At 40.3% G+C, this 14,165-nt stretch overlaps 1 pseudogene; it reads left to right on the top strand.

Moving 5' to 3' along the window:
• Positions 1–7,542: 7,542 nt before the first annotated feature.
• Positions 7,543–8,401, top strand: LOC131743907 (small ribosomal subunit protein uS2-like; annotated as a pseudogene).
• The last annotated feature ends 5,764 nt before the right edge of the window (positions 8,402–14,165 follow it).

Here is a 14,165-nt window from a genome sequence, read left to right as displayed (position 1 = left end):
TTGTTGCAATGGTAAATGGGAGTGTTTCCTTAAGTTCTCTTTCAAATTTTTCATCATTAGTGTATAGGAATGCAAGAGATTTCTGTGCATTAATTTTGTATCCTGCAACTTTACCAAATTCATTGATTAGCTCTAGTAGTTTTCTGGTGGCATCTTTAGGATTCTCTATGTATAGTATCATATCATCTGCAAACAGTGACAGTTTTACTTCTTCTTTTCCAGTTTGTATTCCTTTTATTTCTTTTTCTTCTCTGATTGCCGAGGCTAGGAGTTCCAAAACTATGTTGAATAACAGCAGTGAGAGTGGACATACTTATCTTGTTCCTGATCTTAGAGGAAATGCTTTCAGTTTTTCACCATTGAGAATGATGTTTGCTGTGGGTTTGTCGTATATGGCCTTTATTATGTTGAGGTAGGTTCCCTCTATGCCCACTTTCTGGAGAGTTTTTATCATAAATGGGTGTTGAATTTTGTCAAAAACTTTTTCTGCATCTATTGAGATGATCACGTGGTTTTTATTCTTCAATTTGTTAATATGCTGTATCACATTGATTGATTTGCATATATTGAAGAATCCTTGCATCCCTGGGATAAATCCCACTTGATCATGGTGTATGATCCTTTTAATGTGTTGTTGGATTCTGTTTGCTAGTATTTTGTTGAGGATTTTTGCATCTATATTCATCAGTGATATTGATCTGTAATTTTTTTTTGTAGTATCTTTGTCTGGTTTTGGTATCAGCATGATGGTGGCCTCATAGAATGAGTTTGGGAGTGTTCCTTCCTCTGCAATTTTTTGGAGTTTGAGAAGGATGGGTGTTAGCTCTTCTCTAAATGTTTGATAGAATTCACCTGTGAAGCCATCTGGTCCTGGACTTTTGTTTGTTGGAAGACTTTTAATCACAGTTTCAATTTCATTACTTGTGATTGGCCTGTTCATATTTTCTATTTCTTCCTGGTTCAGTCTTGGAAGGTTATACCTTTCTAAGAATTTGTCCATTTCTTCCTGGTTGTCCATTTTATTGGCATACAGTTGCTTGTAGTAGTCTCTTAGGATGCTTTGTATTTCTGCAGTGTCTGTTGTAACTTCTCCCTTTTCATTTCTAATTTTATTGATTTGAGTCCTCTCCCTCTTTTTCTTGATGAGTCTGGCTAACAGTTTATCAATTTTGTTTATCTTCTCAAAGAATCAGCTTTTAAAAAAATAAATAAAAATAAAAATTTTAAAAAGGGGTAAAGGGGCTTCCCTGGTGGCGCAGTGGTTGCGAGTCCACCTGTCGATGCAGGGCACACGGGTTCGTGCCCTGGTCCGGGAAGATCCCACGTGCCGCAGAGCGGCTGGGCCCGTGAGCCATGGCTGCTGACCGTGCGCTTCTAGAGCCTGTGCTCCGCAACGGGAGAGGCCACAACAGTGAGAGGCCCGCATACCACAAAAAAAATAAAATAAAATTTAAAAAGAATCAGCTTTTAGTTTTATTGGTCTTTGCTATTGTTTTGTTTCTATTTCATTTATTTCTCCTCTGATCTTTATGATTTCTTTCCTTCTGCTAAGCTTGGGTTTTGTTTGTTCTTCTTTCTCTAGGTCCTTTAGGTGTAAGGTAAGATTGTTTATTTGAGATTTTTCTTGTTTCTTGATGTAGGCTTGTATAGCTATAAACTTCCATCTTAGAACTGCTTTTGCTGCATCCCATAGGTTTTGGATCGTCATGTTTTCATTGTCATTTGTCTCTAGATATTTTTTGATTTCCTCTTTGATTTCTTCACCAATCTCTTGCTTATTTAGTAACATATTGTTTAGCCTCCATTTGTTTGCATTTACGTTTTTTTCCCTGTAATTCATTTCTAATCTCATAGCGTTGTGGTCAGAAAAGATGCTTGATATGATTTCAATTTCCTTAAATTTACTGAAGCTTGATTTGTGACCCAAGATGTGATCTATCCTAGAGAATGTTCCGTGTGCACTTGAGAAGAAAGTGTAATCAGCTGTTTTTGGATGGAATGTCCTGTAAATATCAATTAAATCTATCTGGTCTATTGTGTCATTTAAAGCTTCTGTTTCCTTATTTACTTTCATTTTGGATGATCTGTCCATTGGTGTAAGTGAGGTGTTATTAAAGTCCCCCACTATTATTGTGTTACTGTTGATTTCCTGTTTTAAAGCTATTAGCAGTTGCCTTATGTATTGAGATGCTCCTATGTTGGGTGCATATATATTTATAATTGTTATATCTTCTTCTTGGATTGATCCCTTGATCATTATGTAGTGTCCTTCCTTGTCTCTTGTAACATTCTTTATTTTTTAAAGTATATTTTATCTCATATGAGTATTGCTACTCCAGCTTTCTTTTGATTTCCATTTGCATGGAACATCTTTTTCCATCCCCTCACTTTCAGTCTGTATGTGTCCCTAGGTCTGAAGTGGGTCTCTTGTAGACAGCATATAGATGGGTCTTGTTTTTGTATTCCTTCAGCAAGCCTGTGTCTTTTGGTTGGAACATTTAATCCATTCACGTTTCAGGTAATTATCGATACGTATGTTCTTATGACCATTTTCTTAATTGTTTTGGGTTTGTCTTTGTAGGTCCTTTTCTTCTCTTGTGTTTGCCACTTAGAGAAGTTCCTTTAACATTTGTTGTAGAGCTGGTTTGGTGGTGGTGAATTCTCTTAGCTTTTGCTTGTCTGTACAGCTTTTGATTTCTCCATCAAATCTGAATGAGATCCTTGCTGGGTAGAGTAATCTTGGTTGTAGGTTCTTCCCTTTCATCACTTCAAGTATATCATGCCACTCCCTTCTGGCTTGTAGAGTTTCTGCTGAGAAATCAGCTATTAACCTTATGGGAGTTCCCTTGCATGTTATCTGTCATTTTTCCCTTGCTGCTTTCAATAATTTTTCTTTGTCTTTAATTTTTGCCAGTTTGATTACTATGTGTCTCGGCGTGTTTCTCCTTGGGTTTATCCTGTATGGGACTCTCTGCACTTCCTGGACTTGGGTGGCTATTTCCTTTCCCATGTTAGGCAAGTTTTTGATTATAATCTCTTCAAATATTTTCTCTGGTCCTTCCTCTCTCTCTTCTCCTTCTGGGACCCCTATAATGTGAATGTCGTTGCGTTTAATGTTGTCCCAGAGGTCACTCAGGCTGTCTTCATTTCTTTTCATTCTTTTTTCTTTATTCTGTTCCACAGTAGTGAATTCCACCATTCTGTCTTCCAGGTCATTTATCCGTTCTTCTGCCTCAGTTATTCTGCTATTGATTCCTTCTAGTGTAGTTTTCATTTCAGTTATTGTATTGTTCATCTCTGTTTGTTCTTTAAGTCTTCTAAGTCTTTGTTAAATATTTCTTGCATCTTCTCGATCTTTGCCTCCATTCTTTTTCTGAGGTCCTGGATCATCTTCACTATCATTATTCTGAATTCTTTTTCTGGAAGGTTGCCTATCTACACTTCATTTCGTTGTTTTTCTGGAGTTTTATTGTTCCTTCATCTGGTACTTAGCCCTCTGCCTTTTCATCTTGTCTATCTTTCTGTGAATGTCGTTGTTTGGTTTTTTTTTAATAGTAATTATCCTAATGGGTGTGTGAAATGGTTTTAAATATAGTTAATCATGAGGATAACAGTGACGATGGAGACGAATTTGTAAACACAGGTGGTAAAAGAAAATCCCTACATGAGATGGTGAAAATGTGCGATCAGTCAGTGGCTAGGTTTGAACCATGCACATTTATCAATGAACATGAGCTTATGGTGGTTTTCATAATCTAGGAGGGACTGCTTAGATGGAAACCTAAATTAATGAAGCATTTGACCTGGGAAAAAGTGCTTAAAATGGCCCTTAGTCCTGCTCCTGCAATCACAGGTGCCACTCCAGCTGCTGCTGGTGACAGGCACTGAGGTTCCTCTAAGATGCTCAAGTAACCAGAGGAGATGGATGTTCATGGTTTGTGTATGCACCTGCACATTTAGCTGAAATCAAACCTGCATAAATTTAAAGATTTATAAAATGTTTTCTTAGAAATAAGATCACTAGAGTATTTATATTCTATATTTATCCCACTATTTCATTTACTGGTTATTTAAACTATACACTATTTGTCCTAATAAATACTTCACTACAGAAATATTAATATGTTTGACTATTGTGTGCTGCCTCAGACCCTATTAGGGCTACTACATTACATACTACTTCTCAAGAAATCTGAAAAATTCTGAATTCCAAAACTCACCAGGCCCCAGGGATTTTGGATTTTAGATTGTGGACCTTCTTTTAGTCAAAAAGCAAATAACACACTTGTGAGACATCATTCCACTGTTCCAGGTTAAAATCCTTTTTGAACAATTTCTAACATCTGCCACACTTGGCTGTCCAGATTTCTAACTATAGGCATCTACTCTATCTTTCCCTGATAGGATAAAGACCTCTGTTATATTCTGGCACTAACACAAAAGCAAAACTTTTTACACAATGAAATTGAAAAGTTTAATCATCTTTGGTGGTAATATTTCTAGACTGTATCATACTCTAATTAGGGGCCTTTACACGATTATATGAAGCATGAATTAATTTCCCCCTAATAATCCAGCATCATCATTATGAAGATCAGTTATTAATTGTGAAAACAGGGCCTGGCCCTAGACCATCTGGCTTCCTGAGTACTTGTGTTTGCATTTTAGTCTTCCATGAACCCCTGGGCTCACACCCTCCTGGCTGCTCTCTGGGTAACTGCCATAGCATCATAACTGGAAAAGCTTGTTTGGGTTACCTAAAATAAGAATAAATGATCCAGCAGGAGCTTGAACTTCAGACATCTGTTTTGGCTATTCAGAGGCCCCCTTCCCTCCTCCCTAGTTTGCAGCTGGATTACTAATAACTGAGGTGCCAGGTAAATAACCCGGGAGGGCCAAGGCACCATTGTACATTATTCTTCGTCTCTATAAGGATTAAGGGGGCAAATAGAGTCACTAAATCACCCCTTTGGTAGGCCAATGCCACACTGTGCACATCAGTATAACACACACTGGGAGCACAGCAAACACATTTTGCATGTGTTTTAATATTCTACTCCAAATTGCTTGTGTAGAGGGAAAAAGAAACTAACATTTACAGATGGATTACAATGTGCTACATGCTTTGTATACTTTACTTCCTTTAATCAAACACAGTGATGTAGATATTATTCCCCTTTTACAGATGCGGACTGAGGTTAAGTACTTTACCAAACCTCTCACAACTATTAAGTGACAGAAAATAGATTATAACCCATCTATCTCTCAAACCCACTCTCTGAAAATATTTTCACTTTATTAAACAAAAATCACAAAATCATTGCATGCTCGTTATAACAAGACAAACAACACAGATAATGCTGATGTCTGTTTCCCAATCCTAATTCTACCCTCGAGGCATACATTTTATTAGCTGTGGCCAGGGATCGAACCCGGGCCTCCACAGTGAAAGTGCTGAATCCCTAACCATTAGGCCACTAGGGAACTCCCCTACTCACTGTTTTTTGACTTTACTATAGTTCAAAAGTGTCACACACACAGTCAGTGAAACTGTACTCGAATTTTGAATGTTGATCTCTTCCCAGGTTAGCGATATGTGGTCTGTTACTCTCGAGATGCTGGGCAGTGGCAGCAAACCGCAGCTGCCAGTCAGCCACATCATCACAAGACGAAACAGCCAATACTCTGACAACCATTCTGTACCCTGACAACTATTCTGGTGCTCGCTTTCAATAAAGTATTCAAAAATGACATGAGATATTCAACATTTTACGATAAAATAGGCTTTGTGTTCAAAGATTTTGCCCAACTCTAGGCTCATAGAGTGTTCTGAGCACGTTTAAGGTAGGCAAGGCTAAGCTATGAAGTTCGGAAGGTTAGGTGTATTAAATGCATTTTCAACTTACAATGGGTTTATTGGGATGTAACCCCATCATAAGTCCAGGAAGATCTGTAATCACGTATACACACATATGAAGATTTTCTTGCTTTTTCCAAAAGAAAGATAATTCCATGAATGTTACTCTGTGACTTTATTACTATATGATATACTCTGTATTACAGATAAACCATAATTTATTCAACATTTCCTGACAGAAATTCAAGGGGCTTTTAGGTTTTTGCAATTACAAACAGAGCTTTAGTAAACTTTCTTGAACATAAAACCTTACAAACTGGAACCTTGATTTCCACAGGCTAAATGAACAAAAATGACAGTACTGAATGTAATCTCTGTATTTTTTAATAGATAGCTGGCCTCATTCCCCAAAGGTACAGCAATTTATATTTACAGCAGCAACATATGAGCGCTCGTTTTCTCACCCTCTTGCCAGCACAAAATATCAATCTCTCTACTTTTTGCCTATTTGATGGTCAAAAGGGTATTTCATTGCATTTCTTTGATTATTGGTAAAATTTAGATTTGTGCTCTTCTGTTATCAGATTTGACTCATAAAAATAGTGTGACATGCAAAGCCAAACAATGGAATCTATCTTCTCTAAGGCCTGGTAGTTATTCCTACAAGACAGGGGCAAGATTCTGTTGGATTCTGTGCAAAGCACACCCTCAGTTAGCCAGCAGGGTCTATACCGAGGGCATCATAGAAAGAAAGGAAAAGAAAACTGGACTCTGAGGTGTAGATAGTTCAAAAACAATAAATAAATGAAGAGGTCGGTGGCATTATTTTTATTAACTTTCAAACTTGGAAACCTTTATCAAAACCAGGTCTTACAGGGGAGGGAGTTGGGAACCTTGAAGACTGGATGGCTCTTTTACAACCCTCGCCCCTCACCTGCTAGGTAAATAAGAAAGAGGAAAAAGAAATGACAGAAAGGGGAAGAGAGAAAAACCCTGTTTCCTTCAGCGAGGGCCAGGCTCCTGTCAGAAAGGTCCGGGTGTCCGGGGCGTCTGATAAAGAAAAGCAGAGGGGAGCTTGGTCTCCCACAAGCTCAGTCCACAATCTCCAACTGAGAGTGATATCTGAGGACAAGCCAGAAGCAGTCCGTGGAAGAGCCAGCTTCGGTGTAATGACTTCTCAAACCGGAGGTGTGCCTTTAGACACGTCATAGAAATTCTCTAAACCTTCTTTTTCAATTGTGAAAAATGAGAGAGGGGTTTGGAATTTGTGATGCGTAAGGCCACTTCCATCTCTAAGATTCTATAATTCCAATGATACAATGTTGACAGTGTTCTAATAATTCCACCTCATCTTCAATTGGTACCCATGAAAAAGTTGAAAGATCATACAATTTGGAGTCAAGTCTAGGGTTCAAGTCCCAATCTGCCAAGTATGTAACGTTAGACAAGCCCTGTAATTCCTCTGAGCCTTTTTCCTCATCTATAAAACTGATAAAATAAATCTCACAGGGTTGTTGTAAGATTCAAGTGAGGGGATATTTGTGAGGGTACTTTCAAACTGTAGAGGTTAAAACAAACATAGCAGAACATTCTTACTAAGTCTGAGCCCCTTCTGCACTACCCAGACAGGGGTCCACAGGGCGTTGTTCTGGATTCCCATTGTAACTTAAAGGGAAACTTTCACAATGTCCGGAGCCCTTGATTTCCTGCAAATGAAGGAGGAGGAAGTACTCAAATATCGTGCAGCAGGAACCCACTTAGGGGGCACCAATCTAGACTTCCAAATGGAAACAGTACATCTACAAAAGGAAAAGTGATGGCGTCTACGACATAAATCTGAAGAGAACCTGGGAGATGCTTCTGCTGGCAGCTCGTGCCATTGTTGCCATTGAAAACCCAGCTGATGTCAGTGTCGTATCCTCTAGAAATACTGGCCAGCGAGCTGTGCTGAAGTTTGCTGCTGTCACTGGAGCTACTCCTAGTGCTGGCTGCTTCTCTCCTGGAATCTTCACTAACCAAATCCGGGAAGCCTTCCGGGAGCCAAGACTTCCGGTGGTTACTGATCCCAGGGCTGACCACCAGCCTCTCACAGAGGCCTCTTACGTTAACCTGCCTCCCATTGGTCTGTGTAGCCGATTCTCCTCTGCACTGTGTGGACACTGTCATCCCGCGCCAACAAGGGAGCTCACCCCGTGGGCCTGATGTGGTGGATACTCGCCCGGGAAGTTCTGCACGTGTGTGGCACCATCTACTGTGAACACCCATGGGAGGTCATGCCTGATCTCTGCTTCTACAGAGATGCCGAAGAGATTGAAAAGGAAAAGCAGGCGGCAGCTGAGAAGGCTGTGACCATGGAGGAATTTCAGGGTGAATGATCTGCTCCAGCTTCTGAGTTCACTGCTACAGAACATGAGGTGGCAGACTGGTCCGAAGGTGTGCAGGTGCCCTCTGTGCCTACTCAGCAGTTCCCTCACTGAAGGCTGGTCTGCAGCTCCCACTTCTCAGGCCACTGAGTGGGTAGAAACAACCACTGAGTGGTCTTAAGCTGTTCTTCCGCAAACTCGTAAAATGGAAGTAGGTTGACAGAAAATAAACAGTTTCCAAAAAAAACCCCCCCAGAAGTCTGAGCCAATCATTTCCATTTTTTCGCTTAATTTAAAATTCACTAATCAAATACTTAAATCATTCATTCCATAAGTACTGTCAGAATGTCTCCTGTTTTAGGCACTAGAGATACTTTAGTGAATAAGACACTGGAGGTCACAGATATCATGGAACTTGGAGTCGAAGATGTTCTTTTAACATCTGCACCAGAAAAGGAAATCTGGACATATAAATATTTTAGCAAGATACATAAAAGATAAACAAGCTGTGTCCAGGATTGTAGAGATATGAATGCAACAAATAGGTATGGAGCTCCTACTATGGCCCCAGACATAAGGACTAGGCACTGTTCTAGGTGTTGGGAGACTCGGCATTGAACAAGACAGACCAAGTCCCTAGTCTTTTGGAGCTTACATTCCACCAGAAGAACTGAATCAATCAGACTATCACTAATTATATATGGAAGAAGACACAGCCCAAAAAAAGTATGAGGCTGATGTGAGAGGTATGAACATAGTTCTGGAGTCAGAGCTTCAGGTTTCTTTTCCTAGCCACACTCAGTTTCCCCTTATCGAAACGGAAGACACAATAAACTCTAACTTGCCCTCCTCATGCCTCATTTCTCCTTCCAACTATTCAGCTTGAACAAGTTAACAGCCTTTACCAAGTAATGAGACATCAGGGCGTAGAAAATAGCCACGACTATTTTTCAGCTGTGGTCAGTTGTTATGGCTTAATTAGATTTTCAAACAGCATTCATGCACTCTGCAAAAGTGTGATTCAGCTTTACCCTTCTTTCAGGTTCCTTTGAATCTATGCCGTGACTCACTTAACATAAGGACTCCCACAGCCAATAACAGACTACCGGTTTCCATTTACCCTCTAAAGTATTGATCATTGTGCTGTATATTCAACAACTGTGGATTCTTTTATATAAGGCACTGTACTAGGTCCTTGCTTCTGGCATTTACAATCACATTTGAAAACTTATGTTAGTTATAAGTCATTTGCATTTCTCTTTTAAGACAGTATGAGTAGATACCATTTGATTAAATGAGCTATAGGAGCTCCCACGAGGGAGACATCACTTCTGACTCAAGTAACTAGGGACGAGGAGGATGCAGCTCTGAGGAAAGCCTGCTTTATCCTGGACATTTTATGTAGAGTCTTCAACTTGATGTGGAATGCTTCACAAAGAACTTGGAATCTAAGACCCTAAGTGATGGGAAGAATTAGGAAAGGCAGAAGTGAAGTTTCAACTGAATACTAAATGATGGCCCAATGCTGGCCAGGCACAGTGCAAGGTATCAGGCACCCAATGGTGAACAGCTTGTGGACCCTGTGGTAAAGGGCTTTCAGTGGGGGATACAAACAAATAAACAGGCAATTACGATCATTATATGGTGTGATGTGTGTTACTATAGGTAAAAACACCAGGGTGATGGGAGAACACAGTAAGGTGTATTTGTTAGGAGTCTTTCAGTTGCACTTAATCTAAACTGTGATTGACTGGCTTATGTCACCAGGAACCTCAGGGTGGATCCAGGACTTAAACAAGGAAACTCTCTCTCTCTCTGTATCACCATTTCATTTAATTTTGCAGATGGTGTGTTCTTCTAGATGAATATTCTTTGACACAGCGACACCAGAGGCAAGAGGCAAGCTTCCCAGCTAGCTCTAGTGGAAGGAAGTCAGGGAGGGACTCTGGCCCTACTTGGACCATTCAGCTTTCCCTGAAACTGTTGCCCAGGGAAGGGGCACCATGATTAATAAGCTGGGTTTATGCATCGATCCCTGTTGATGGGTGGTAGAAAGGGAGAAATACATGCTGGGTCACCAAAAACAATGGCTACCATAAAGAAGACCCTGAAGGGAACACTGAAATTGTGGCAAACAGCTAGAACACAGAGGAAGGAATGTGCATGGTGAGTTCCTGGGATGGTGGGAGATTAGTCTGGCTGGAGCCGTGGTCACACCTAAGAGCAGGGAGAAAAACCAAGGTCAGCCTGTGGAAGGCTTCGAATGCCTGGCTAAGGATTCTAGGTCAGCCTGATAGGTACGTGGTGACAGCTTTGTTCAGAATCTTTCCAATTTTGCTGAAAATCATTCAGAGCAATGAGAACAAAGGTATGAAACGCCTACATGCTTACATCTTCAGTAAAGCAAGGAAGTGAGAAATTTCACAAACTTCATACGGTGTGTAGCATCACCCTCACTCCCCAAACCAGCACAGGAAACCACACGTGCGGTTTAGCAGGTGCCCCAGGGAAGACCAGAAATGGCACAAGAGTCCAGAGGGTGGAGGTACAGCAATTCTCAGCAAAAATTCAACTCAGGAGAGTGCTCAGCCTGGGTGGGAATAGATGTGAGCAGGATTAAGGAGGAAGAGGGCAGGAATACTGGGAGAGGAAGAAATTAATCCGTAAGTGCCTGGAGGACCCACAGGTGCAGCTTAGGAAAAAGAGAAGAGCAGGCTGGCAGGAAGGGGCAGAATGCCTGGAAACCAGTGGCTGGGGGAGGAACCAGGGGAGCTCCAGACTAGTTGTAGGAGCTCAGCTGAGCCAGGTTAGAATCCTAAATTGAGAGGAGGTCCCATTACAGGTAGATGCCATAAAGTAAAGTACACACCCCCATACCGACAGAAGGAAGCCTTGAGCTGAGAAATGAGGAAAGCGCCCTTGTTCCTATCGTGGGATTCTCTTGCCAATAGCTGTTTTAGAAAAATCCAACTCATTCCAAAATGATAAAAACTTACAACTCAACATCCAATCAAAGGTATTGTAAGAAAAACATCCATACAAAGGTATCATCAGAAGAAAATCTGAAAAGGAGTAACAAAACTTCCCTGCAGACTAAGAAAACTCATCAGAGAAAGGTGGCCACAAAGCAGAAGAAAATTTTAACCCAACATCCTATTATGAATTTTCAAAAATGTAACAAGGCAGTGGCAGCTATGCAGGGAGCTAACAAAGCAGAAATAACTCAAGGAACGGATAGTCAGGTCAAGGAACGGACGGTGACAGACAAGAGGAGGACAGGGAACAGAAATGGGTAGATTTACTAAATAAGTGTAAGAAAAATAAATACAAAACATTTCAGATACAAAAACCAAATTACAAGAAACTCAAGAGAGAGGAGACACCACTCTAAGGGACACCATGGAAGATAAAAAGAATAGAAATAAAAGTGAAGAAGATAAAATGGAAATGAATAAAAATCATTAGAGAGGGAGTGATAGGGAAGACAGGCAAAGGAAATAACACAAATGTAAAGTCAGAGTTCCTGAAAAAAAAAACCCAAAACAATGGAACAGAACAGACATTTTAAAATAAACTCAATTTTAAGTAGGGTTTGGAACTGGGATTGGAGGGAGAGCTAGGTCCAGGTCACAGAGCTAAATTTAGGAGCGAGGTGGGGAAGGCAGGTCATCTGCAAGGCTGCGGTAACCGGGAGCAGGTCAGGGTGCTGTCTGCCCGGCCGTCCTACCTGGGGTCTCTGGGGAGCTTCCCTTGAACCGTGGCAGCCGCGTGAGTGAGACAGAGTGGGAGCGAGCAGCTCTGCTCCCACAACCGGGCTCAGCCCAGCCTCCACCACCTGCAGAAGTAGAGGGCAGGGGCAGCACCTTAGATAAGGTGAACCAAAAACTACAGAGATTAATGTAAGGAACATGCATCTAGCACCCAACTTTATAAAATCTTAACTTTTACCATATTTGCTTCAGATGTTTTTAAGGAAATACAACTTTACAGATATCGTTGAAGCCAATCATGAACCCCTCTGCTCTCATTCATCTCTCCAACCCCCACCTGAGATACCACTATCCTGAAATTGATTATTTTTGCAAAGCTTGCTTTTATGCTATTACTGCATGAGTAAGTATCCATAACTATATATAATATTTCTTTCACAAGCTTTCAGATTTTATATAAAGGTATCATATTGAATGTTTTGATCTAAAATATGCCCCCCCAACAAAATTATGTTTTTGAAATTTATCCATGTTGATACATGTGGCTCTACTTGATTTTAACCATAGCACAGCATTCCATAATATGAATACACCACAATGTATTTATGCATTCTTTTGTTGATGGGCCTTTGGAAAAGGTCTGACAGTTATCTCATAAAACTAAAGCATATACCAACCCTAATGACCCAGCAATTCCCCTCTTAGGTATTACCCAAAGAAATGAATATGCTTGTCCACAAAAGAGAAAGAAGCCAGACACAAGAGTATATATGTGAGATTCCATTTATCCATGTATATTTATATATATATGTATATATATAAATATTCCCTAGTACAGAACTAGTAAAACCAATCTGTGGTGGAAAAAATCAGAATAATGGTGCCTCTAGGAAGATGGAAATGGGAATTAACAGGGAAAGGAAACTTTCTGGAAGTGACAGTAATGTTCTATAATTTGTGAGGAGTTTGGGTTACACAAGTGTACCTGTTAAGAATGTACACTTAATATTTGTACTTTTCATTGAAATTTTACCTCAAAGGAAAAAAAAACTAAACAAATACTGAACAATAGAGAAAAGACAGTCTCTTCAATAAATGATGCTGGGAAAACTGAATAGCCACATGTAAAAGAATGAAATTAGAACATTTTCTCACACTGTACACAAAAATAAACTCAAAATGGACTAAAGACCTAAATGTAAGACCTGAAACCATAAAACTCCTAGAAGAGAACATAGGCAGAACACTCTGACAATAAACTGCAGCATTTTTTTGGTGTGATCTCTCTTAAGGTAAAAGAAAAGAAAAAATAAACAAAAGAGACCTAATTAAGCTTAAAAGCTTTTGCACAGCAAAGGAAACCATCAACAAAACCTACTGAATGGGAGAAAATATTTGCAAATGATGTGACTGATAAGGAGTTAATATCCAAAATATATAAATAGCTCTTACAACTCAATATCAAAAAAAAAAACCAATTTAAAAAATGGGCAGAAGACTGAAAAGACACTTTTCCAAAGAAGATAGACAGATGGCCAACAGGCACATGAAAAGATGTTCAACATCGCTAATCATCAGAGAAATGCAAATCAAAATCACAATGAGATATCAACTCACACCTGTCAGAATATCTGTCATCAAAAAGTCTACAAATAGGGCTTCCCTGGTGGCACAGTGGTTGAGAATCTGCCTGCCAATGCAGGGGACACAGGTTCGAGCCCTGGTCTGGGAAGATCCCACATGCCGTGGAGCAACTAGGCCCGTGAGCCACAACTCCTGAGCCTGCGCGTCTGGAGCCTGTGCTCCACAACAAGAGAGGCCGCGATAGTGAGAGGCCCGCGCACCGCGATGAAGAGTGGCCCCCGCTCGCCGCAGCTAGAGAAAGCCCTCGCGCAGAAACGAAGACCCAACACAGCCAAAAATAAATAAATAAATTTATTTTTAAAAAAAGTCTACAAATAGCAAATGTTGGTGAGGATGTGGAGAAAAGGGAACCCTAGTACACTGTTGGTGGGAATGTAAACTGGTGCAGCCACTGTGGAAAACAGCATGGAGTTTCCTTTAAAAACTGAAAATAGAACTACCATATGATCTGGCAATTCCACCGCTGGGTATATACCCAAAGAAAATGAAAACACTAATTCAAAAAGGTACATGCAACCCAATGTTCATAGCAGCATTATTTACAATAGCCAAGATATGGAAGCAACCTAAGTGCCCATCAACAGATGAATG

Source organism: Kogia breviceps, chromosome 17 (assembly GCF_026419965.1).
Source record: "Kogia breviceps isolate mKogBre1 chromosome 17, mKogBre1 haplotype 1, whole genome shotgun sequence".
Lineage (NCBI taxonomy): Eukaryota > Metazoa > Chordata > Mammalia > Artiodactyla > Physeteridae > Kogia > Kogia breviceps.
This window is presented reverse-complemented; position numbering and strand designations above follow the sequence as displayed.